Source organism: Micropterus salmoides, unplaced genomic scaffold (assembly GCF_014851395.1).
Source record: "Micropterus salmoides isolate LMB-PRFRI ecotype aquatic unplaced genomic scaffold, ASM1485139v1 Ms_hic_scaffold_4, whole genome shotgun sequence".
Lineage (NCBI taxonomy): Eukaryota > Metazoa > Chordata > Actinopteri > Centrarchiformes > Centrarchidae > Micropterus > Micropterus salmoides.
Genome location: NW_024043372.1, coordinates 341,895 through 364,869, shown reverse-complemented (window position 1 = coordinate 364,869; position 22,975 = coordinate 341,895). Strand labels below are relative to the sequence as shown.

General features: G+C 42.2%; 1 long non-coding RNA gene across 1 annotated transcript; it reads left to right on the top strand.

Moving 5' to 3' along the window:
* The first annotated feature begins 1,241 nt into the window (after nucleotides 1–1,241).
* LOC119885522 lies at nucleotides 1,242–21,152 on the top strand. The gene is made up of 4 exons (XR_005441356.1): nucleotides 1,242–1,514; nucleotides 1,670–1,819; nucleotides 1,895–2,509; nucleotides 20,977–21,152. It is a non-coding gene; the product is annotated as an uncharacterized LOC119885522 (long non-coding RNA).
* The last annotated feature ends 1,823 nt before the right edge of the window (nucleotides 21,153–22,975 follow it).

Here is a 22,975-nt window from a genome sequence, read left to right as displayed (position 1 = left end):
GCCGCAGCAACCTAGTAGCGTCGAGGCCGGCTGGAAAGTCTTTTGCTCTTTAGACAAATCTTCTGCTCTTTAGACAGCTCAGTGCTGAAGAAAAATGGGAGCCGATGGCTGGGTCTCACTGTTGTATATATACAAGGTGCGGACGTAGGAGAGGCCCCACGCTGTGGGTGGGCGTAGACTAAAATTCTCAGGCGCGCAGAAGGGGTAAACCCAATAGCCATAGCCTTAGAGGGCAAAGCCTATACGAAACAGAACGGAGCCGTTGGTAGAAAAAGCAGTTGAAAACAGAGCCTTCAGAACAGGAGGAAATCTGAGGTTTTTGCTCACAGGGATTTCTTTTAAATACTTTAACCTCATTATTTGAAGCTTTGGTCATGTTTAACATGAATATCCAACATTGTAACATTGTAGATAAATCATAAAATGTGGAAAAGCATAAAAGGTCTCCTTTAAAATGACAGGCTACATAACTTTACCTGACAGGCCTTCATCTAGTTTTGCGGGGATGCTCTGCTGTGTGAATTCCCTCCTGTTGATGTCCGGTTTAGCAAACAGTAATAGTTTCTGGAAACTACAAAATACCGAGGATCAGTCTCTCTTCCAACGATTTGTGCTGTGCGTCGCGTACAAGAAGTTCAAGACAATTCAACTTTATCAAGCAAGGCAAGCACTTCACCTCACTATAACAGGGAAACTTGTTACTGAACACAGACTGTTTCTGCTGCTTCCTGATAAAACAAAAATGTTTCTGCTGATACCTGTTCAGAAAACAAAACAAGAAAACTGGACTCTGATTGTAACTTGTTTTAACAAGCTGTTATGAGTTGTATTTTTTCCCTGTGGGTTTCTGGTTTTTGCCATTATTTCCATAGTCCTGTACTTTTGTTCATGTTAGTGTTTTTCTGATCCGCGTACTTCTGTGTTTTATCATTATGGTCTGTGTCTTAGTCCTTAGTCTTATATCTCCATGTTTTAATGTAGTCTTGCCTCCTGTTTGGTCCCGTCCCTGTCCTGTCTTTCCATGGTTTGTGTGTAACTTTGATAGATCTGTCCTTGTGTGTGCCTGTGAACTTTACTTCTTGTTTTATTTTGGTAATCTTCTGTACTTGGTGTCCTTGTCTAGCTTTGTTCCTGTGGTTGATTACCTGATGTATTTCAGCTGTACTTCCCTCCCTGCTCATTTACCCGTGTATATATTTTCCTCAGTTGTCTTCAGTCTTTGTCACGTCCTTGCGTCTATGTTGAGTGTTCTGCCTGGTGCTCTGTTCCCTGGATTTTTCTGGTTTGTTCCCCCATTTAGGATTACTCTGTCTTTGTGTTGGATTTACCTTCTTCTGGATTACCTTTGTTTGGACCCTTGCTGCGAGCTTCCACGTAAGCCTGTTTAGTTATTTGAATAAACTTTATTTTGAACTGCATTCTCCTCTCGCCTTGCTGTTGTCTGCATTTGGGTCCACACTCCTCAGTTCCCTGTGACTTCACTCAGCCAACCCATGACACAAGCTAGATAAAAGGTAATACCCTGGCAGTGGCAAATAGCTTTAATATTTGATTACATTAATGTTTAAATTGAGATTTACAAGAAATATTTTCACCAAAGTGCCCATTTTAGGGCTTTCTCTATTCGAAGCCTCCTTCGGCTATCAACCATCTTTGTTTCCCACCCAAGAAACCGAACTGGCGGTCCCATCGGTGCAAGCCCAACTTCGTCGCTGCCGGGGAGTCTGGAGAACGGCAAGTGCCACGCTGCTGTGCACCTCCGCCCACAACTAACGGGTCACAGACTGTCGCCGGACACCGGCCCCCACCTGCTCCCCAGGTCAGAGTGTTTGGCTTTCTTCCCGAAATATTCCGCTTAAGGTGGAGTCTAACAAACTGTCTCCCCGATACATAGGTCCCTATGTTATTGACAAATCATCAACCCATCTGCTGCAAGGTTAAAGCTTCCCAGGAACATGAGGATCCATCCCGCTTTCCATGTGTCCCAAATCAAAGGTCAGAGGACAAGGACAGAGTTTTCAAGGGAACCTTTTTATAACAACTCTGTAGCCTATATGGCACTGAGAAAAGTAGAACCACACCTTACCATCTACATGGCAACAGACAATGTGAATGATTCAATCAGTCACTGCATGACTTTCTATGTACTCTTCCCCCTGAATATAAAAGAAAGTGGCCACAATTACCCCAGGTTCTATATGCCTATAATACCACCGAGCATCAATCTACAGGCTACTCCCCTTACAAGCTGATGATTGGGCAGAAGCCTCATTTGCCGGTTGACTTTCTGCTGGGTGTCTCTCCAGAGAGCCAGGTGTCTAAGTCAGCATAGGACTGGATGGACGAACATCAGAGCCGCCTGAGTTCAGTTTACCTGCATGCAAAGGAGCAGCTCCAGCAAGCCATGGAACGGCGAAACAGACATTACCAGCCAAATGCAACGTCTCCTCTTCCTTCCGGAACTCTGGTCTACAGGAGAAGGCTTCCCATAGGACGTCCTAAAATACAGGTCTGCTGTCTATGAGGTTGTACAAAGTATGGATGAAGGAACGGTCTACAAAATATTACCCAGAGATAGTGTGGGTTCAGAAAAGAACTCTTAACAGGTCAGAGCTCTAAGTGTTAGACCGATGACATGGAGGTGGTGATGGGGCAGTGGATAAGACACATGCCTTTGGTGTGAGAGACGTTTCTTTTGGGTAAGCAACCATAGAAACACATAGTGGTACTGATCCATCGTCTATTGTAGTGTACACTTTGACGGACTGCCCTAGTGACAGGGTAAGTGTAGCATCCCATGAGTCCACTACAGTGCAGGACCAGCCCAAAAGAAACGCAGCGGGGCAGCACAGCAACCCTTTTCACCTATCAAGATCAGTAAACCAGATGTTCGCTACAGCTGCTAATACGTCTCAGTTGCCCAAAAACTACTGTGTTTAGACCCTGGTTGTAGTTAGTCACCGGGACGGTGACCTTTTAAAGTGGGGATAAATGTAACAGGGTTACCTTTAAGACAGACTGTCGTAGCAACAGGTGGCTTCGGACGGATTTGCTTGTAAGTGAAATTCAACATTTTCATTAGAATGAAATAATATAAAGTGAGTGACATCTACTTTCTCTTGTTGCTTTTAGTATTGCCCGCACTACGTGCCTGTGGAATATAGCTATCTTTGTATATCCTTAATACAGATGAGGAGGCGGTATGTTGTCTTAGCTTGACTTTATTCCAACATGTCATAACACACACAGAATCTGTCCACCTCTTCCGGTATCTCGGTACGTATATGTAGATACCGCTGATACTGCTCAATCACAGATAGTAACAGGTTTACGTGACATCTCCCCCTTTTAGTCTGGTGTTTCATACAGTATTAAACAAAACAACTGTTTCTAAGAAACATAATCCGAAATTACTTTTCCGTTCATTTTTTTTTTCTCTTTTGAAAACACAATATTTTCCATATCCTTCCCTTTTAGAAACCCATGTATCAAACAAGCACAATTTCACTTATTCTATTTATCAACATCATTCTTTCCAAACATACTGTTTAAGTGGACATTAACTGTAATACAAGTGAACAAGCAAATATAAACAAACAGTCTGCTCAGACCTTACTCATTGCCCTGTAACCAAACTGGTCCGTAATCATTGGGAACATTACCAGTCAACACTTTTCTTCTTGCTAGTATGTCAGCTTGACAGCAGGTTTCACAGTATGTCCAGAGTGTGTTCTCACAACTCTGGGTAACAATGTTATGCTACCAGTCTCAGAATTTGTTTGGGTTGGACGGGTGGCAGTTGCCACGTTACCCGGTGTGGTGGAGGCTTCTCATGACTGTGGTGGAGTGTCAATTCATTCTTGGTTGACGATCTGCAGATGCCTCCGGTTTCGTCTGGTGGTGTCTCCTTGTGGCGTTTTCACCACAATCGAACGTGGAGTAGAACACGAAGCCTGTATCACCCCAGTCCCTCCCCATGTCTTCTCTGAGTGTGTTTTCAGTCGCACTCTGTCGCCGACACCTAAGGCAGGAAGCGGCTTTGTTGTGTATCTCCTGTTGTAGGTGTATTCGTAGGCCTGCTTAGCTTTGGCATCTGTCTGCCTGACTGTAGACAGATTGGGCCATGCCGGTGTCAACTGATGGTGGAGCTTGGGGACTGTGGTTCGCAGTCTCCTTCCCATAAGGAGTCTGGCTGGGCTTTCTTTTGTCGGCTCCGTGGCTGTGTCCCTGTTGATGCCCGTGGTGGATCCTCTCCAGTATCTCAGTTCTCATTGTTTGTGGAATCACTATTTGTTTTCCCTTCTTCACCAGTCCATTATGCTTACTAAGACTACTTCTCCCCATAAAATAGTCTAAAGCTGGTCTGACGACATCCTTTTTATATCGCGGCCAGCCAGACTTAATGTATAGTCTGACCTTGTGTAGGGTTTCATCCTGCTCTGTCTTTGCCTTTATGCGCTCCAGCACTGTTTTAGGTCTTTCCTGCTCTTCGATGGCATCCACGTATGCCTGGACGTCCTCGCTCAGGTTGGTGTCGTCCGCTTTTGACTCCGGGTGCCTCGACAGAACGTCGGGTATTATGAGGTTCTTACCTGGGATGTACTCAGCGACAGGGTTGAACTTCATTAGGCGGATCAGAAGTCGCTGACACCTCCAGTGGAGTTTTGTCTAGGTCTCTGTGGTTGATGAGTGTCACCAGTGGTTTATGGTCGGTAAGTAATTTGCAGCTTTCCAGACCACACAGATATAGATAGAACTTTTCTGAAGCCCATACACTAGCAAGGCACTCCTTTTCTATCTGTGCATACTTCTTTTCCGCCTCACTTAGTGTACGTGAGCAGTAGGCTACTGGTTTGAGTGTGCCTCCGTGATTTTGCAGCAGTACTTCTCCTAATCCATAACTGGATGCGTCAGCACCTACTACAGTAGGCAGTTTTGGATCAAAGTACTGAAGGACAGGTGCAGAGGATATCAGCGTTTTTACCTTCTTAAAGGCTTCTTCTTGCTGCGAGTCCCACACCCATGCCACTGCATTCTTCAACAGCTCGTTAAGGGGATGAAGGATTTGTGACAAGTTGGGTATGTATCTGCCAACATAATTCACCATGCCAAGTACCCTTTTTAACTCACTCACATTTGTAGGTGTCTCTAGGGCGGTGATGGCAGACACTCTTTCTGGGCTTGGAGTCACTCCCTCCTGACTGATAACTTGGCCCAGTAAGTGAAGGGATGCCTGCCTGAACTTACACTTCTGGCGGTTGAGTTTTAAGCCAGATGCGCGGATTGTCTCCATCACTCTTTTCAGGTGGCAGTCGTGTTCTTCCAGAGTGGGTCCAAACACAAGTATGTCATCCATGTAAACTACCGTGCCCTCGTGATCCTGCAGCAGTTCTTGCATCCTCCTTTGGAATATCTCTGGTGCCAATGTTATTCCGAATGGGAGCAGTTTAAAACAGTACCGACCATTTGTTGTTATGAAGGTAGTTAACTTTGAACTTTCTTCATCTAGGGCCATCTGCCAAAATCCACTGGCAGCATCCAGAGTTGTGTACACCTTACTTCCGGCCAGTTTGTGCAAGATGCTGTCTGTGGTTGGCAAGATAAACTTTTCTCTTTTCATGTTCTCATTCAGTTTAGTAAGACCTACGCAGATTCTTACTTTTCCAGTCTGCTTAATCACAGGCACCATTGGCGCTACCCATTCCGTGCGCTCTGTCACGTGCTCTATTATGCCATTTTCTTCCATTCTCTTCAGCTCCTCTTCTACTTTTGGCAGCAGCGGAATGGGTATGCAGCGAGGGGCTGCAACACTGTATGACTTAAAGTTTTCTTTTAGGACTATTTGGATGGGGTCTCCTTTAAGCAGTCCTAACTCCCCAAACACACTGACTTCTCCTATGTGTTGTATCAGACCCAGAACGTCAACAGATCTGCTCAGCAGGTTATCACCTGTAGACTTGGCCACTATTACCCTAAAGTAACAGTCTGTTATTTTTCTCCCTTTTAACTCTTGTGTTTTAGCTAGGAATTGCCCCAAATGGACCACTTTTCCTCCAGGACTTTCCAGTTTAGAAGTAACTGGCCTAAGTTTTGGTTTGACACGGAGGCGGCTATATGTAGTCACATTTATTATTGTTGTGTCAGCAACAGAATCTATCTTGAAGCTAACTGGAGTATGGCATATCACTAGAGTTGTGCGCCACGGTGGCTCTGTATCAGTGATGACTTCATCCACTGTAGCCTCATTCTTGGTTATACTTTCTTCTATTGAGCCTAAGAATTAGCTGTCAACTTCTTCTGTCACTTCCTGTATCATTCTGGTTTTGCACTTGTCTGCAAAGTGACCAATTTTGTGGCATTTATTACATTCTCTCTCTTTAGCTGGGCATTTGTCTCTTGCATGCCTGCGCCCAAATCTTCCACAGTTTGGCCTTCCATTTTCTTTCCTTCCTCCTGTTGCCTCATACTGTTTTTTTTTTTTTTTTTTCACTTATTTGTATAAGACTTTTACTTCACCAATGTGCCCTGATGCGCCAGCCTCGCTGTTCTGTTGCTTTACTAGCTCAGAGTGTCTGGCCATGTCGACTGCCTTTTTCAGAGTGAGGTCACTTGTCATTTGTAGTTTCATTGAAAGATCTTTGTCTTTAATCCCTATGACCAGTCTATCTCTTATTTCCTCCTCCTTCTCATGAAAGTCACAGTGAGCTGCAAGTTCATACAGGTGCCTTATGTACTGTTCAACGGACTCACCCACCTCTTGCGTCCGAGAGTGGAAACGTGCCCTCCCGAAAATCACGTTCCTTTTCGGCACAGTGCTTGTCGAACAGCCACAGCACGTTGTCAAAATCCTCTTCCTCGTCATCCCCTAAGACGAATGATTTGTACACTTGTTCTGCCTCCGGGCCCATAGAATAAATCAGTGCACAGACCTGGACATCGGCTGGCTCCTTGTTAAGCTTTGTTGCTACTCGGTACCTGGAGAATCGTTGTTTCCAATCGGGCCAGTCCTCCGGTTTTGCGACGTTAAGCTGCTCCGGTGCCGAAAACTTTGCCGTCCTGGGCGGATTCCTCCAGCAAACTAAACCCCGAGTCAGCGTGCAGTCAGCATCCCACTTCTGACACCATGTGGAATATAGCTATCTTTGTATATCCTTAATACAGATGAGGAGGCGGTATGTTGTCTTAGCTTGACTTTATTCCAACACGTCGTAACCTAACACACACTGAATCTGTCGACCTCTTCCGGTATCTCCATACGTATACGTAGATACCGACGTATGCTCAATCACAGATAGTAACAGGTTTACGTGACAGTGCCCACACTATAGGCCTGGGTGCAACAAAAAGTAATGAAAGGTACAATATAGACATTTACATAAGACATTTTGGGTAATTATATATTTTATAAATCAGGAAGAATAAGACTGCCCGTGTGATTGCCTGTCACTGATTTTCTCTTTCCTTTTAATGTAACTTTTGGGCCAGGTATATTTATTTACTTACCATTTTTGGCTACAGCAGTGTGCAATATTACTGGCTTCTGTGCCGTTATACTGTAGTTTGGTCTGGTAGTGGCAGTCTCAGTACATGTTTAGTGACAAGCTTTTTATCTACTACTATCATAACTATTAATTAGGGCCCGAGCACGACTGTGCGAGGTCCCTATTGGTGTGTATGTGTGTATATATATATATATGTGTATATGTGTGTATATATATATATATATATATATGTATATGTATATATGTATATGTATATATGTATATGTATATGTATATGTATATGTATATATGTGTGTATATATATGTATATGTATATGTATATGTATATGTATATATATATATGTATATGTATATGTATATATGTGTGTATATATAAGAACCCATACCCTAAACTCAACAGGAAGTCGGCCATTTTGAATTTTACGGCCATTTTTGGATGATTTACACACTTACGTACTTTAACGAACTCCTCCTAGGGATTTAGTCGGATCGACGTCAAATTTCTGCTGTGCCATTGACAATGAAAAGTTGTGCTATTTGGGAGTTTTCGTCAATGGGTGTGTCTGTGGCGTCCATGATTCGCCATGAAACAGGAAGTTGTCGTAACTTCAGTGTACATGCTCACATCTGCACCAAACTGTACATGTAGGATGAGAGTCCCGCCCTGAACACATGTACATGCCGACATTCACCCACAGTCATAGCGCCACCTGCTGGCAACAGGAAGTGACTTTTATCGAAGCAGCCCCCGCCGCACTTTTCACCTACATATACAAATTTTCTGTGATACGTGCATCTTGTCCAGACGCACAAAAAAGTCTCTTGGAGCCATAGCCTAAACCCAACAGGAAGTCGGCCATTTTGAATTTTACGTCAATTTTTGGATGATTTACACACTCTGTACTTTAACGAACTCCTCCTAGGGATTTAGTCCGACCGACCTCAAATTTCTGCTGTGCCTTCTAAAGACATTGAAGATGAAAAGTTGTGCTATTTGCGAGTTTTCGTCAATGGGCATGTCCATGGCGTGGCGTCAAAGATCAACTCTTCGCCATGACACAGGAAGTTGTTGTAACTTCAGTGTACATGCTCACATCTGCACCAAACTTTACGTGCTTGATAACTCTCCCACCCCGCAGACATCTACACGGCAATACCGATTTATAGTCATGGCGGAAATTGCTATGTAGCTCCACATAGGGGACACAGGAAGTGACATATAACACCTTCATGCGGCGTCAGAAGCGCGTAGCAAATTCACAGCCGCACCGGCAGAGCTCCAGAATATGCAACGCGGCCGGCTCACGCCCGGACGCGCTACAAGTGCGAGGGCCCGCCCAACGCTGCTTGCAGCTTTAATTACTATTACTTTTTGAAGATCTCGTCTCGGAATGGATCCCATTTGTACTCAAACGTAGAGGACTGGGAAACGTGGGACGTGGGAAAATCACTAAACTGTATGAGCATTGATTTACTTGTTGTACCTACCTTTTAGATTGGATGTAAAACTTACAGCTTCAAGCACAATGTGACCCCCATTCATACACACTCCAACAAAGTGAATGGGGGAGGATGGTGAAGCTGTAACTGTCTGGGAGCAGGACGATGTGTCACCAAGATCTTTGTAACAACATAAACCATAAAGAATTTATCTTTAAAACCAAATGCAAAGGAAAAGATAATGCAACCTGTAGATTCTGCAGTGCAACACTTAAGGAGACAGCTGATACCACGTTAAACTTTTATTACCACTTACACTGAACAAAATTATAAAGGAAGCCCTTTTGTTTTTGCCCCCGTTCATCATGAGCTGAACTCAAAGATGTAAGACTTTCTCTGTGTACACAAAAGGCCTATTTCTCTCAAATATTGTTCACAAATCTGTCAATCTGTTAGTGAGCACTTCTACTTTGCTGAGATAATCCTTCTATGTGGCATATCAAGATGCTGATCAGACATCATAGGTAATGCACAGGTGTGCCTTAGGACGGCCACAATACAAGGCCAGAGCTTGCCTAGAGATGCGACAGCAGAGTGAAAACAGAGAGTTGCGACTCGCTTATTTGAAAAATGTATGGCCAAAAACACATGGCACGTTACTTTAGAAGAGCTAATTTTGAGTTTGAACACAGTTGCAGATCAAATATGGAAGACAACAAAACGTAATGCTTTCACAAAAACTTGTATTATGTTAGGTGGATGGTGAAAGATGGGAAAGGAGTGTTGAATACAGATGCTGAGAAGTTGATTTCAGCTCTTAGTGTTTGTCTGTGGGTGTTTTTATGGGAATGTGGATCTTTCAGATCAGTTTGAGAAGCATCTATGATCATGTTCCACATTTTACCATGTCTCATGTAGAATGGGCACTAGTCTTGGTCTTGATACACTCCCCAGATAGCAAGACTACATTGAATAAATATTGATTTTCCATTTGAATCATCAGAATGGTTGAGATTGAAATCTCGATGTTAAATGAATGTTGAATCAATATTGCAATACTGATGAAACACGACCATATATGAGAGTGACATTGGAATAACACTGATGTATAGTTTTCCTGATTAAAATTGATTAAGCATGGATTTGTAGTTGACCGGGTAACAACAAAAATGTTGAAAAGTCATCTATTTATAGTTGACCAGGAAATTATGTGATATTGAAAAGACATCGAATTATAGTTGACAGGGAAATATGATTGAAAAGACATAGAATTATAGTTGAACAGGACACCATCTCTTGGTGGATCAACGGTCCTGAACAAATTTCATTTGTGAAGCCACCTCAGGTAAGCATGCATTTATTTATCTGGTGTTGAATTATAACAAATGTAATATTTGTTTATTGACATTGTGCAGTCAAACTATAGGCTATATAACGTTTAAATACCATGTAAGTTATACTGACTTTGTAGCACAATATCTATGCTCCATCATAATGGAATATTTCGCTAGCATAAATGCTAACTTTCTCACCGGAAGATATTATCCTTCACAGGACGGTAAATGGAAGCATCCCAGATCAATCTAACTGCATTTAATGTTGGACAATGTAAATAAAATAAACGTTGGTGGATTCCACCCATAGACTGTAGATTCCACCACAGCCATGGAGTCTAACGTTAACCGGGGTCACGCTATCTGCGCTTCGGAGAGGCACAGTTAACTTACGGCTAACGAAATAGCCTAATAAACCGGCGAATAAGGTGATGTTAGTGAATTCAAGTGGCTGAGTGTTCACACACTGATGCCGATCTAACTACATCATGATGCCGATTTGTTAAAATATTAAGTCATGCTTTGTCAGGTCTGTCAGTCGCATTACAAGCAACTAAAAATGCTTGGAGTTTGAGTCGCTCAGTGCTACCGTTATTCTAACATTATGCTAATTTAGTTCATGGTTGGTAAAGTAAAACGATAGCTTGAATCAAGTCGTTAACGTTACAGTAACACACATATTTTCTTACCCTGTAACATTAGTTCAACTTCCTCGCTTACTTTTCTCCATGCAATGTCCTGTTTTGTCCGGTCTAACATTATTTATAAATAACTTGTTTATAAATAACTTATTTATAAATAACGTTAGTCCCATAGAGCTCTGGCAGCTACAATAAAAACAGAGGGGCCAGACACGACTGCTTGCTGCTTAGAAGCATGAGTGACGATAAATCCATGTTTTAATCCCAAAAATACAATCAAATAGTTAGTTCCAAATAACAACCTCTTGAAATTCCAACAGCCCGCCCATGGGCCGTCAGGTCCTGGCGGCAGCTTTCGGTATGTGCATACATTTACCTTTACTCATTTGGTAGACGCTTTTATTCAAAGCGACTTACATTTGAGGAACAACATACAAGCATCAACAGAGCATCAATTAGAGATCTACAACTGACAAAACATACTAGTAAGAGCAGCAATAAATACTAGTAAGAGCTCACAGTACATATCACATCAATGGGGTAGATACCTAGGGAAGGAAGTAAGAGTTAACAAAAAGTGCAATCTATACAAGATCATTGTAGGGGATAGAAGAAGAAGAAGAGCACAGGAAGTGCATGTTAGGGGTGTTCTCAGAAGAGATGAGTTTTCAAGAGCTTCTTGAAGTCAGAGAGGGACGCCCCTGCTCTGATGGCGTGTGGTAGCTCGTTCCACCATCGTGGTGTCACAGATGAGAATAGCTGGGACTGGGATTGCTTTGTATGAAGGGATGGCAGAGCTAGGCGGCGTTCGTTGGAGGAGCGTAGCGGCTGAGAAGGAACGTAAGTTTGTATTATGGAGTTTAGGTAGATGGGTGCAGACCCAGTAGTCACTCTGTATGCAAGCATTAGTGACTTGAATTTGATTCTGGAGGCCACGGAGAGCCAGTGGCGGTCACTGAGTAATGGAGTGACATGAGTTCTTTTGGGCTGATCAAAAACCAGATGCGCTGCTGCGTTCTGAACCATTTGTAAGGGTTTCACCGCACAAGCTGGAAGACCTGCTAGGAGGTCATTGCAATAGTCGATGTGAGAGATAACCATGGCCTGTACCAGAAGCTGGGTTGCATACTGAGTGGGGTAGGGCCTGATTTTCCTTATGTTGTATAGAGCAAAGCGGCATGACCGAGAGACAGCAGCATGGTCTGAAAAGGACAGCTGGTCATCAATCATGACACCCAAGTTTCTCACCACCTTGGCTGGAGTGATGGTTGCAGAGTCAATTTGTAGTTTGATGTTATGGTGGATAGATTGCTTGGCTGGAATGACCAAGAGTTCAGTCTTGGAGAGGTTTAGTTGAAGGTGGCAAGCCTTCATCCATGCAGATATGTCTGATAGACAGTCCGTGATCCGCGCCGAGACAGTGGGATCGCCTGGCAGGAAGGATAGGTAGAGTTGCGTGTCGTCTGCGTAGCAGTGGTAAGAGAAGCCGTGTGAGAGAATCATCGGCCCCAGTGAGGTGGTGTAAATTGAGACGAGAAGGGGCCCAAGCACTGAGCCTTGGGGCCCCCCTGTGGAGAGGCAGTTGGAGGAGGATAATTGTCCTTGCCACAAAACATTGTAGGAACGCCCCGAGAGGTAAGATTCGAACCACAGGAGTGCTTTACTCGAGATGCCCATTGCTGAGAGAGCGGATAGCAGGATCCTGTGGTTGACTGTGTCAAAGGCAGCTGATAGGTCAAGCAGGATAAGAACCGAGGATTGGGCTGCAGCTTTAGCTGACCTTAGAGCTTCTGTTACAGACAGAAGAGCCGTTTCAGTAGAGTGGGCACTCTTAAAACCAGACTGGTATGGATGTAGGAGGTCATTCCGTGAGAGGAATTCTGAGACCTGTTTGAATACTGCAGTTCAATAGTTTTGGATACAAAAGGTAGAAGAGACACTGGTCGATAGTTCTCAACTTGAGTTGGGTCAAGTGAGGGCTTTTTGAGTAAGGGTGTAACCCGAGCCCTTTTGAAAGTGGTGAGGAAGGTTCCTGAAGCCAGAGAAGTATTTATCACATGAGTGATTGTCGGGACCACAGTAGGAGATATGGCTTGGAGGAGATTCATAGGAATCGGGTCCAGTGGGCATGTAGTTGGACGGCTACGGGTCAAGAGTTCTGATACTTCGCTCTCTGTGAGAGGAGTAAACGAGGAGAGTGAACAACCACTGACCTGGGAGGGCAGAGGAAAAGATGTAGTAGGACTGCTACAATGGTTGAGTTTGAGTGTTTCAGAGAATTGGCTAGTTATAGCCTCCACTTTGCCTGTGAAGAAGGCAGCAAAGGTATCAGCAGACAAGTTTGTGGGTGGTGGAGGTGGAGGAGGATTTAGTAGCGCTTTAAAAGTGGAAAATACTTTCCTTGAGTCAGTGGCACTGCTTATTCTGTCATTATAGAACGCAGTTTTGGCAGCACTGATGCTTGTTGAGAAGGAGGATAGGAGCAATTGGTAGCCCTTAAGGTCGGCGGGGTCTTTGGTTTCGCCATTTTCTTTCAGCCGCTCTGAGATCAGTATGGAGCCCACGGATGGTATCAGTTAGCCACGGGTGGGGCTGGTTTGGGCGAGCTGGCTTGGTGGAAAGAGAACATAGGCTATCTAGGCACGAGGTTAGTGTAGAGCACAGAGATTGTGTGGCATCATTGACCTCAAGTGAGGAAAATGTGTTGAGGGAGGGTAGAGCGGAAGCTACCACTGAGGCAAAGTGAGCGGGAGACAGGTTGCGGAGGTTGCAGCGGTGTGAAACCAATGGTGTTGGAAGAATGGGCTTTTCCTGTAGACATACTGTAAACTGAATGAAATAGTGGTCAGACACATGTAGAGGTGTGCATACAGCTGATATGTTAGCTTCATACTCATATAATAAACCGTTTCAAAGCTAAAATCCTCGTGATTCAACCAATGCAAACTATTTCAAGATACAATCACCACAGCGGGTACAATCAGCGCATCTGTCAGACCAACCAGTAAATTACAAGCAAAATTGACACAACTCACAAATGAAGCCTCAGAGTAATCCACCGATCCACCGGTCTTGTTACATTGTCAAAGGTCCAGACGATCCAATCCAGTGAAAACTTTTAGTCCAAAACACATTATTCCATCAATAAATCCCCAGGGACTGCTGCCGCATCGTTTCATAATTGCCGGTGTTCTGTCGATTTATGCTACCTATGGAGATGTGCAACTTAGCGGTTCTGTGCATGCGTATGACCCACAAGCGTGGTCTGTTTCCACGCCCATAAATCTGTGCAACCTTGCTGTTGGGCATGCCGTCGAGACAGTGGCTGATCGTCAGCAATATCAAAAAATAAAATCATTATTATGATAGTCTATCAGTATCAGAATATGCTACCCCTAATATCTTAAATAAAGATGTCATAACATAGTATTTCAACATGCTCCAGTGCAGTGTGAGTAGTGGTAAAAAGAGTAGTGGGAGCATTATTTGATGGGGGATATTAGTCTATCAGAATATGCTACCCCTGAAATTATGTCATAATATAATCAAAAAACTGAATATATAATACTCAGAGAGTTATACCTGTATGGGATTGGAAAAGAGAACACATAAGGTTGCATTTTTCGATAGGGCAGAGCGACTCCATTGACTCTGCTGTGGATTTGCGCTACGGTAGCATTTTTCCACAAGGCAGCATAGATAGTCAGAACACCGGCAGACGCGGTTAGTATGTCATTATAACCGTAATAACGCCGATTTGAATGTAAACAACTACGGTAGCCTGTATTCAAATTAGCTGCTGAACTCTGACCTTTCGAGTGACACCAAATCCGACTCAATAGGAGCTCACATGTCCCTTTCACAGCCTTCAACAGCCAACGAGAGCCTGCGCTGCAAGGAAGGGCCGGCCCCTATTATTTCGTGGGTATGCCGAGCCAATTGCAAGCAATTGTGCCGATGACTGGCACTTCGTGTAGCTAATAAAATTCTGAAAATAACGATATCCAGCTTTAAGTAGGAAGTACATGATCTATTTTTTTTTTTATTATTATTGAAAAAGTACAAAATATACAAACAAGTTAGGGAATGGGTAAACAGCCACAAGACAATGAAAAAATCTACAATGGTGGAAATGAACCCATAGCACACTCATAGCAGCAGACAATGTAAGTTACAAACAGGAAATTATATGTAAATAGATGCTTAAAGTAAAAAAAACAAAAAAGGAGCAAGATGAGACACTAAAAAAGCAAGGATTGAGATATAGATAAGAGCAGTTTTTTTACCTTTCTGTTTATTTTAACCATGGCTTTCAGCGACTTGAAGTAGTTGATAAAAGAACATATGAATACAGTAAAAGAGGGAGTACTGCCTTCTCAACTAACAAGTATGTATGTGATATTTACTAATAGGACATGAAAGGTAAAAGGGAGCCTCAATATTATCACGTACAGAGCATGAATGAAAGTCCCCAAAGTTTTTTGATTTAAAAACCAGACTGATTGTTTTGTTATTGCATTTTTTGTCCATCAGTGGGACATCACCAACTTTTAAGGAAGGTAATAGGGGCGTGAGCAAGGAAAATTGCATACTGCTTTGTATCATTCGAAGAAGAGGAGTGGGAATTGCTTTACAGATCTTCTCATACCCCTTCCTTGCAGTAATAAAACCATATTTGATGGTGAATTCCTAAAAAGATAGTAACTGACCGTCTGAGTTCAGTAAATCATAGACAAAGGTTAAACCCTTTTCATGCCAGTCAGCTTTGAAGACGGATTTTCTGTTGATGGAAATGACCCTGTTGTTCCATAATAGAGAATTATGTGGTGAAAAATTGTGAGTAAATATCATTTTTCCAAAATGTAGTGCTTGTTTGTGGAAATCAGACATCCTTACAGGAATTTTGGGCACATCATAATCACGTTTCAGCAGGAAAACAATCCCTCCAACCTTATTAAATATTTTGTTAGGGATATAGTACCATATAGATTCAGGTTGCCAAATACATTCTTTCAACCATTTGACTCTAAACGCCGCAATTAGAGATTCGAATTCCATAGCCCTAAGGCCCCCGTTTTCATGGTCCCTGACTAACTGAGATTTGCGTAGGTAATGAGTTTTGTTCCTCCATATAAACTTAAATATTATGGAGTTGGATGACTTAATAGCTTTAGACGAAGTGTATAGTGAATGGCATGAGTAGATGAGCCTAGATAACCCTTCAGCTTTGGATAGAAGAATTCAACCTAATAAGGATAGGTCACGTGTAAGCCAATGATTTAAGGGTTTCTGAGCAGCTTGTAGTCTGGGGAAAATATTCAGAGCTTCTCTGTTATGCAAATTATTTGTTATTACTATGCCAAGGTATTTGACTTCGGCTTTGACCGGGATGTTGGCTATGCTGTTAAGCTCGTTATTATGGACAGCCAAAAGTTCACATTTTCAAGGTTTAGAGTCAGACCAGATGCTTTAGAGAAAATATTTATTTTATCGATAGCTTTATACCATATTCTTGTTTTTTAAAAACACTGCTGTATCATCAGCAAATTGACTGATTATCAGTTCCTTCCCCAATATTTCAATACCTTGGATGCCTGAGGAGTTTTTGAGGTATATTGCCATCAATTCTACAGCTAAGATAAATAAAAGAGGACTGATTGGGCAACCCTGCCGAATACCCCGATTAAGTGGAAAACTCATTGAGAAGCCATGACTTAGTGATATACTACTGTTTATGTCGTTATAGAGCATTTTAATAACTTCATAAAAAAACTGTGGCCAAAGCCAAACATTTCCAAGGCTTTGAGCAGAAAGGGGTGTTCTAAGGTATCGAAGGCTTTAAAAAAATCTAAGAATAAAATGAAACTATCGTGTAGAATCAGTGAGTTATAGTCAAGAATATCTAAGACTAAACGAATATGGTTGTGGATATTTCTCCCTTTGATAAATGCGGACTGTGTTTCATCCGTTATTTTGCTAAGCCCTTTCTTGAGTCTATTTGTGTAAACATGAGCTAAGAGTTTATAATCCCCACAAAGGAGTGTGATAGGCCTCCAGTTGTCCAAGGATAATTTATCTTTATTAGGTTTTGGTATGAGCGTGATTATCCCACGTTTCATTGTTGGCGACAGCTCTTGGCTTGTCTATTTTTTTCCAATTTAAAAAAGTAGTATGAATTCTTTTCCCCATCTTCAATCCATCTCGCCCTTGAGCGGATAAATGCACCTTCAGCTCTTTTTTTGTAAAGATCGTCCAGCTGCAGCTGATGGAGTTCTAAATTTTTCTCTTTGTTCAGAGAGGTCTGGTTACAGAGGGTACTTATTTTAGATATGATGTCCAGTTGTAGCTTTCTTCTCAGACTGGCCAAATTCTTACCTTCTTGAATGCCAATAATCCTGACATTATATTTGAACCACTCGCATTTGTTCATTGGAGATAGATGATCTAGTAACTTAACCTCACTAATCAGAGATAAGATCCTGTTATTAAAATAATCATTTTTCAACAGATTACTGTTGAATTTCCAGTGGAACAGTTTACGGTGTGGTAAGTTGTTACTAGACAAGATAGACGGAGTAATTACACAGTGGTCCGTGAGGGGAGAAGGACAGATATCGCAATCAGAGGACAAATCAGACAGGTTGCTTGATATTAACCAGAAGTCCAGTCTAGAGCACTGGGTTCGACTTGTGTTGTTACTCCATGTGTATTGTTTTTTTCTCTGGATTCAATTTACGCCAAATATCAACAAGATCGAGTGATTTAGAAAAGTCAGCTATTTGAGGGTTGAATGCGTGAGAGACAAACGGGTAGGAAATCTGTCTTGCCATTCGTCTGGGACCACATTAAAGTCACCAGCAACAATAACCTTTTCTGTAGAGTACATATTCTTCCATTCGTCAATCCTGGTACCTAAAGTATCAATAAATCTCTTATTTCTGGCTCGATTATTAAAACCATATATATTGACCAGAATATAGTTGCAAAAATTAAGTTCAATAGTGACCATGAGCCAATGTCCCTCAGTATCACCTTTACTACCATCAAATTGATTTAATAAAATTGCCACACCTGCTGAATTTGAATTACCGTGGAAGGAATATGTTGCCACAGCCCCATTGGGATTTCCAGAAATTAGTATCATTATCGATAGAATGTGTCTCTTGTAAGAAAAAACAGCCTTGCCTTACACTTTGTGCTTTTTCTTAAACCTCTAACATTTAACGATAACAAAGAGAACACCATACAGTATTGGTTGAGTGTGTTCACAAACTTATCGCAGGACAACAGTAGGAGATAACCTTCTCAAAACAGGTTAATAACCAGTCACTATTTAACCCCATTGACTGGCTGAGAAGAACAAAGTTTAAAACAACTCAACTGTCAAGACCAGAAAACACTTGTGTACCATATGTTAAGTGTACAGGATCAGTCATTTAGGTCCAAGTAGGCCAAGCTAGAAGCTACATAAAAAAATAAAAACAAAATTGCAGCTATAACAGTTACAGAGTAAAGGCCTTCCTCCAACAGCTGGCAATATAACTAAGACGATGCTGTTCTTCAGTCGACCACCCGGTGGCCGTCAATGACGGTGTAACCAACCTTTGACCCAACCTGTGCACAGTGTCCACCGTGTTCTGTAGATTTTCTGCTGGAAGGGGGACGACTTTGGTCAAGATCTTGATAACTTCTTCTCTGATGTTTTCTCCGTCTCTCTCGGGGACGCCGTTGAGTCGTAGCGACCATCTCTGTTTATATCTTGCATGCTCCAGAAACAATTCATGCAATGCTGCATTCTCCTTCTGCAACGAAGCTACCTGCTTCTTCAGGTTGTCCACATCCTCTACTATTCATTTAACAACTTGGGTATTAGCGTCTACCGACTCTCTGATTTTAACAACAGCGTCGGTATTTTCCTTAAGTTGCCACTCGAAGGCTTGGAAATGGTCACTCTGAGCGTCAAACTAGCGTTGAAGAGAACACTGTTGGCGATTTCCTCTACCTGGCCAGAAGACTTTTTAATTTTCTTCGGATTCGGGCTTTTCAGTGGCGTATGTTGGTATGTCTGGTCATGGGCCTTGAGCAAAGATCTGGGACATTTCTTCGGTTTGTTCCATCAAATCAATGTCTTCATCATCACATGCTTGCTGAAGAGCGGCTAACGAGTAGCCATGATCGTTGCTAGCTCCAGTCATAGCGATACAGTACACGCTGAAGGAGGCTTAGGAAAATTAAAAGTGGTCTAGCTTGCTGTAAATGCTATGTGCCCGAGGCCTGTGGCGTTGACTGAGGTTTTGTAAGAGTCAGTTTCCATAGCCTGCAAAAAGTCCGACCGCTCACTCCGCCATCTTTGCACGCCCCCGGAAGTTCATGATCTACCAGCAAAAAACACATCTGCGTCGAACTACCGGCTGAGACAGAGCGATGCAGCAGCAGCCGCCTACCGCCAAGCTGTTTTTGAAAAAATACACTTAGAAAAACCTGTGTAAAATGATGATTTTTCATGGTATTGGTAGGAAATTTAAACTTGGGCTAGGTAAGGCTTTATGCTGCGGTCCTACAGTGTTTTGCAGCTAATAAGTCCCAGCTGTAGTTGTCTGCATGCATTTGTTAGCAAGCATTTTCAAGCGGAAATGAAAAATGTATGTATGTATGTATAATATAATATACTTGCCCGTCAGATCCACAGACCCTGGAATGCTGAGTTCACTTAACAGATGGCAGTATTTGAATACAAATACTGCCATCTGCTGGTTCCCTAGTAAGTCACATTAAGCCTGTGGCAAAGAACCTTGGTGTTTGGTTTGATAGTAATTTAAATTTCGAGCAGCACACCACAAAGCTTGTTCAATCATGTTTTTATCAACTTAGAAATATAGCAAAAATTCGATCTATTTTAACTTTTAAGGACACCGAGGCCATTTTACACGCCTTCATCTCATCACGCCTGGATTATTGCAACAGCCTTTTCACCTGTTTAACCCAAAAATCTATTGATCGACTCCAGACTGTCCAGAACTCAGCTGCCAGGCTTTTAACCAGAACAAAGAAATATGACCACATTACTCCTATTTTAGCTTCATTACACTGGCTCCCAGTATGTTTTAGAATTGACTTTAAAATTCTATTGATCACTTTTAAAGCTCTTCATGGCCTCTCGCCTTGTTATATTTCTGACCTTTTAGTCCCATACGCACCAGCACGTACCTTGAGATCCTCGGGCAGAGGTCTGTTGTCTGTTCCAGAGTCTCGACTGAAAACTAAAGGGGACAGAGCGTTTGCTGTCAGGGCCCCGAGGCTCTGGAACAGCCTGCCCGAGGAAATCAGGTCGGCTGAGTCAGTGAACTCTTTTAAGTCCCTTCTTAAAACATACTTTTATAGGAGAGCCTTTCCCGATCTTATTTGACTTTATTTTATCCCTTTTATTTTATTCTATTTTACTAATTTTATATTTATCTGTATTTTAGTCTTTTCAATGTTTTCATGCTTTTATCTTGTATTGTTTTTGTATTATTGTCTCTTGGGTATTATTGTCTTTACACTTGTAAAAGCACTTTGTAACTTGTATTTGCAAAGTGCTCTACAAATATAGATTATTATTATTATGAAGCGGCAGTTCAGGATATTTTGATTATAATTAAAGAATATGACATTAGTTTGATGTTGCAACTTGCTTTGCAATGTCTGTGCCTTTACCATTAGGCCACACCAGCTCTGTCTACAGTGCCTACCTCAGCCCAACTCATCAATGAACGATTGTCCATGTAATGTTCATGACAGCTATTAGGCTACACATTACTAGGTTACTAATACTACAACACCGTTATATTTTAATTTGCTGTATTATATTACACTTACCTTTTATATTTTCCAGATGTTAACTGCCGCAGTTTGTCGTAGTGTCTCCTCTGCAACAAATTACCTCAGACTGACTTGACAGTTTAATAGACAGAAAGCTACAGCCCAGAGTTGACTACATATAAAAATATCCGATCGGCACGAAGATTCGCAACCGAAAGTGAAAACTTCATGTTTTTGTTTGTATGTTTTCTGTTGTAGATGCCCTGACTCAGCAAATAGGAGCAGGAGCCACTGAATTTGCCTTTGCTCAGGTAGTACAAAAGTGGCTTCGGTATGCTCCAGACCGGATGGGTGGGACTGGACGCCAAACACCAGAGCAGGAGTAAAGCTAAAAAAAATGTTTTTACATAAATAAAGTTGCTTTTCTTAACAGATGTAAATTGTCTGTTGTCATTTATATATTAGATTAAGCCTAATGTTTAGGATAGCTTATTTCATAACATTTATTATGGCTGACATATTTTTCACCTATTTTCAAGTAGTCTATTTTCTGTTTTTAATATCAGTTGAAATAACATTAAGTCACATGATTTTTAGTAGGCTATCTTTTCAACGTCGTTTCAATAGTAATATTAGTGTTGTGGTGGCAGCCCGGCCGACGCTGAGTGTCCTGGGTTTTCTCCTTTTTTGCCTGTGATTCTGTTATCCCTGGTTTGTTTTTCTGCACTCTGCCCGCCTCCCTGTGTCTCCTCCCCTGCATGTGCTCTCTCTCTCTCTCCCCCTCTGCTCCTGAGCCCAGCCAACGACCCGTACCTGCATCTCGTCAGCCACCTCCTCTGCCAGCAATCAGCCTCATCCCTGTCTGCATATCTACCCCGGTTCTCCACTCCATCGCTGCTTGATCGTCGTTGCTCCTTACCCCGTGCCACTGATCACCCAAGCTCGCGTAAAACCTGCATGATCTCTTTTTCCCTGAGTCACTAACCCTGTTTGTCTGTCTGTCTCTCTCCAGGTTCACTCACCCTCGTCCTCAGTCAAGTTGGCTGGGCTCGCTCACCTGTCCTCTCCTCTCTGACTTCACCCACGGCGTCCTCCCGGCTCTCCCTCGTGCCTCCCCAGTCAGCCTGCCACCACACTCCTCCACCAACCCCCTGATCAGTTCTCCCGTGCCTCCTCTGTTCCTCGGCCCCCGGTGTCCCTCGGCTCTCTGGTCTCAGTCTCCTCGGTTCCCCGTACCTGCGTTTCCCACGGCATCCACCTCTCCCTCAACTCCAGTCCCTCAACCCCTTCTTTCCCCTGATAAAAATTGTTAATCCCCAGAGTTGCGTTTGGGTCCACTCTGTCCCCACACCTTAACAATTGGTTGGAATACCATTGAAGTCATGTTAATTTATAGTTGTGATTTTAACATTGTTTTAATATTAAACCAGGGTGCAAAATGATGGTGAATCAATAGTAATAATGGTTGAAATAACATTGAAGTCACATTGATTTTTGGTTAGCTATGATTTCAACATTGTTTCAATATTAAAAAATGGTGCAAAATGATGATGAATGATTCAATGAACGTAGCGTTGACAGCAGAATGGTGATTCGACATAGTTTCAATAATGTTTGCGATCTGGGTCTGGTCTTGCTTTGGGAGATCTTGACTACAGCACTAGGTTCCTGGCCTTGACAGGTCAGTGCTGTTTTGGAGGTAAAATTGGAAGCATTGGCAGGTGGTCATACTGTTATACACACACACACATTAACACTCGATTAACTCAACAGCACCGATTTAGAGCATGTAAACAGCAACAGCGCTATCCAGTGTCAAGAAAGGAGCAGCGCATGTTAAAATTAATTTGAACACAGAAACAAATAAATAAAGGTGAGAAGATAAATCAAGGTACAAACATGATATATGTTTTACAAATATTACTGCTGCAACTGTTTTTGGTGAATGTTAAATTTTCATCAAAGATTTGCTCTAAAATTTCTTTAATTTGTTAATTTATATTTGTAAATGTGACATTTTTACATTTAAAAACAAATCTTTGTAACCATCCACATACAGTACAGAACATTTCTAATATCTGAACAAAATATCTGAAGGTTTGTTACTGAACAGAAACAGTTTCAGTTTTGTTTTAAAAACCTCTAAAGGAACTTTTTCATTGGATAAAATGTCTGAATAACTGATAAAGGTGAGGAGGCGCTGACAGGTGGGGCTTTTATCAATAATATAAATATATTTATATACAAAGAAGTCTGT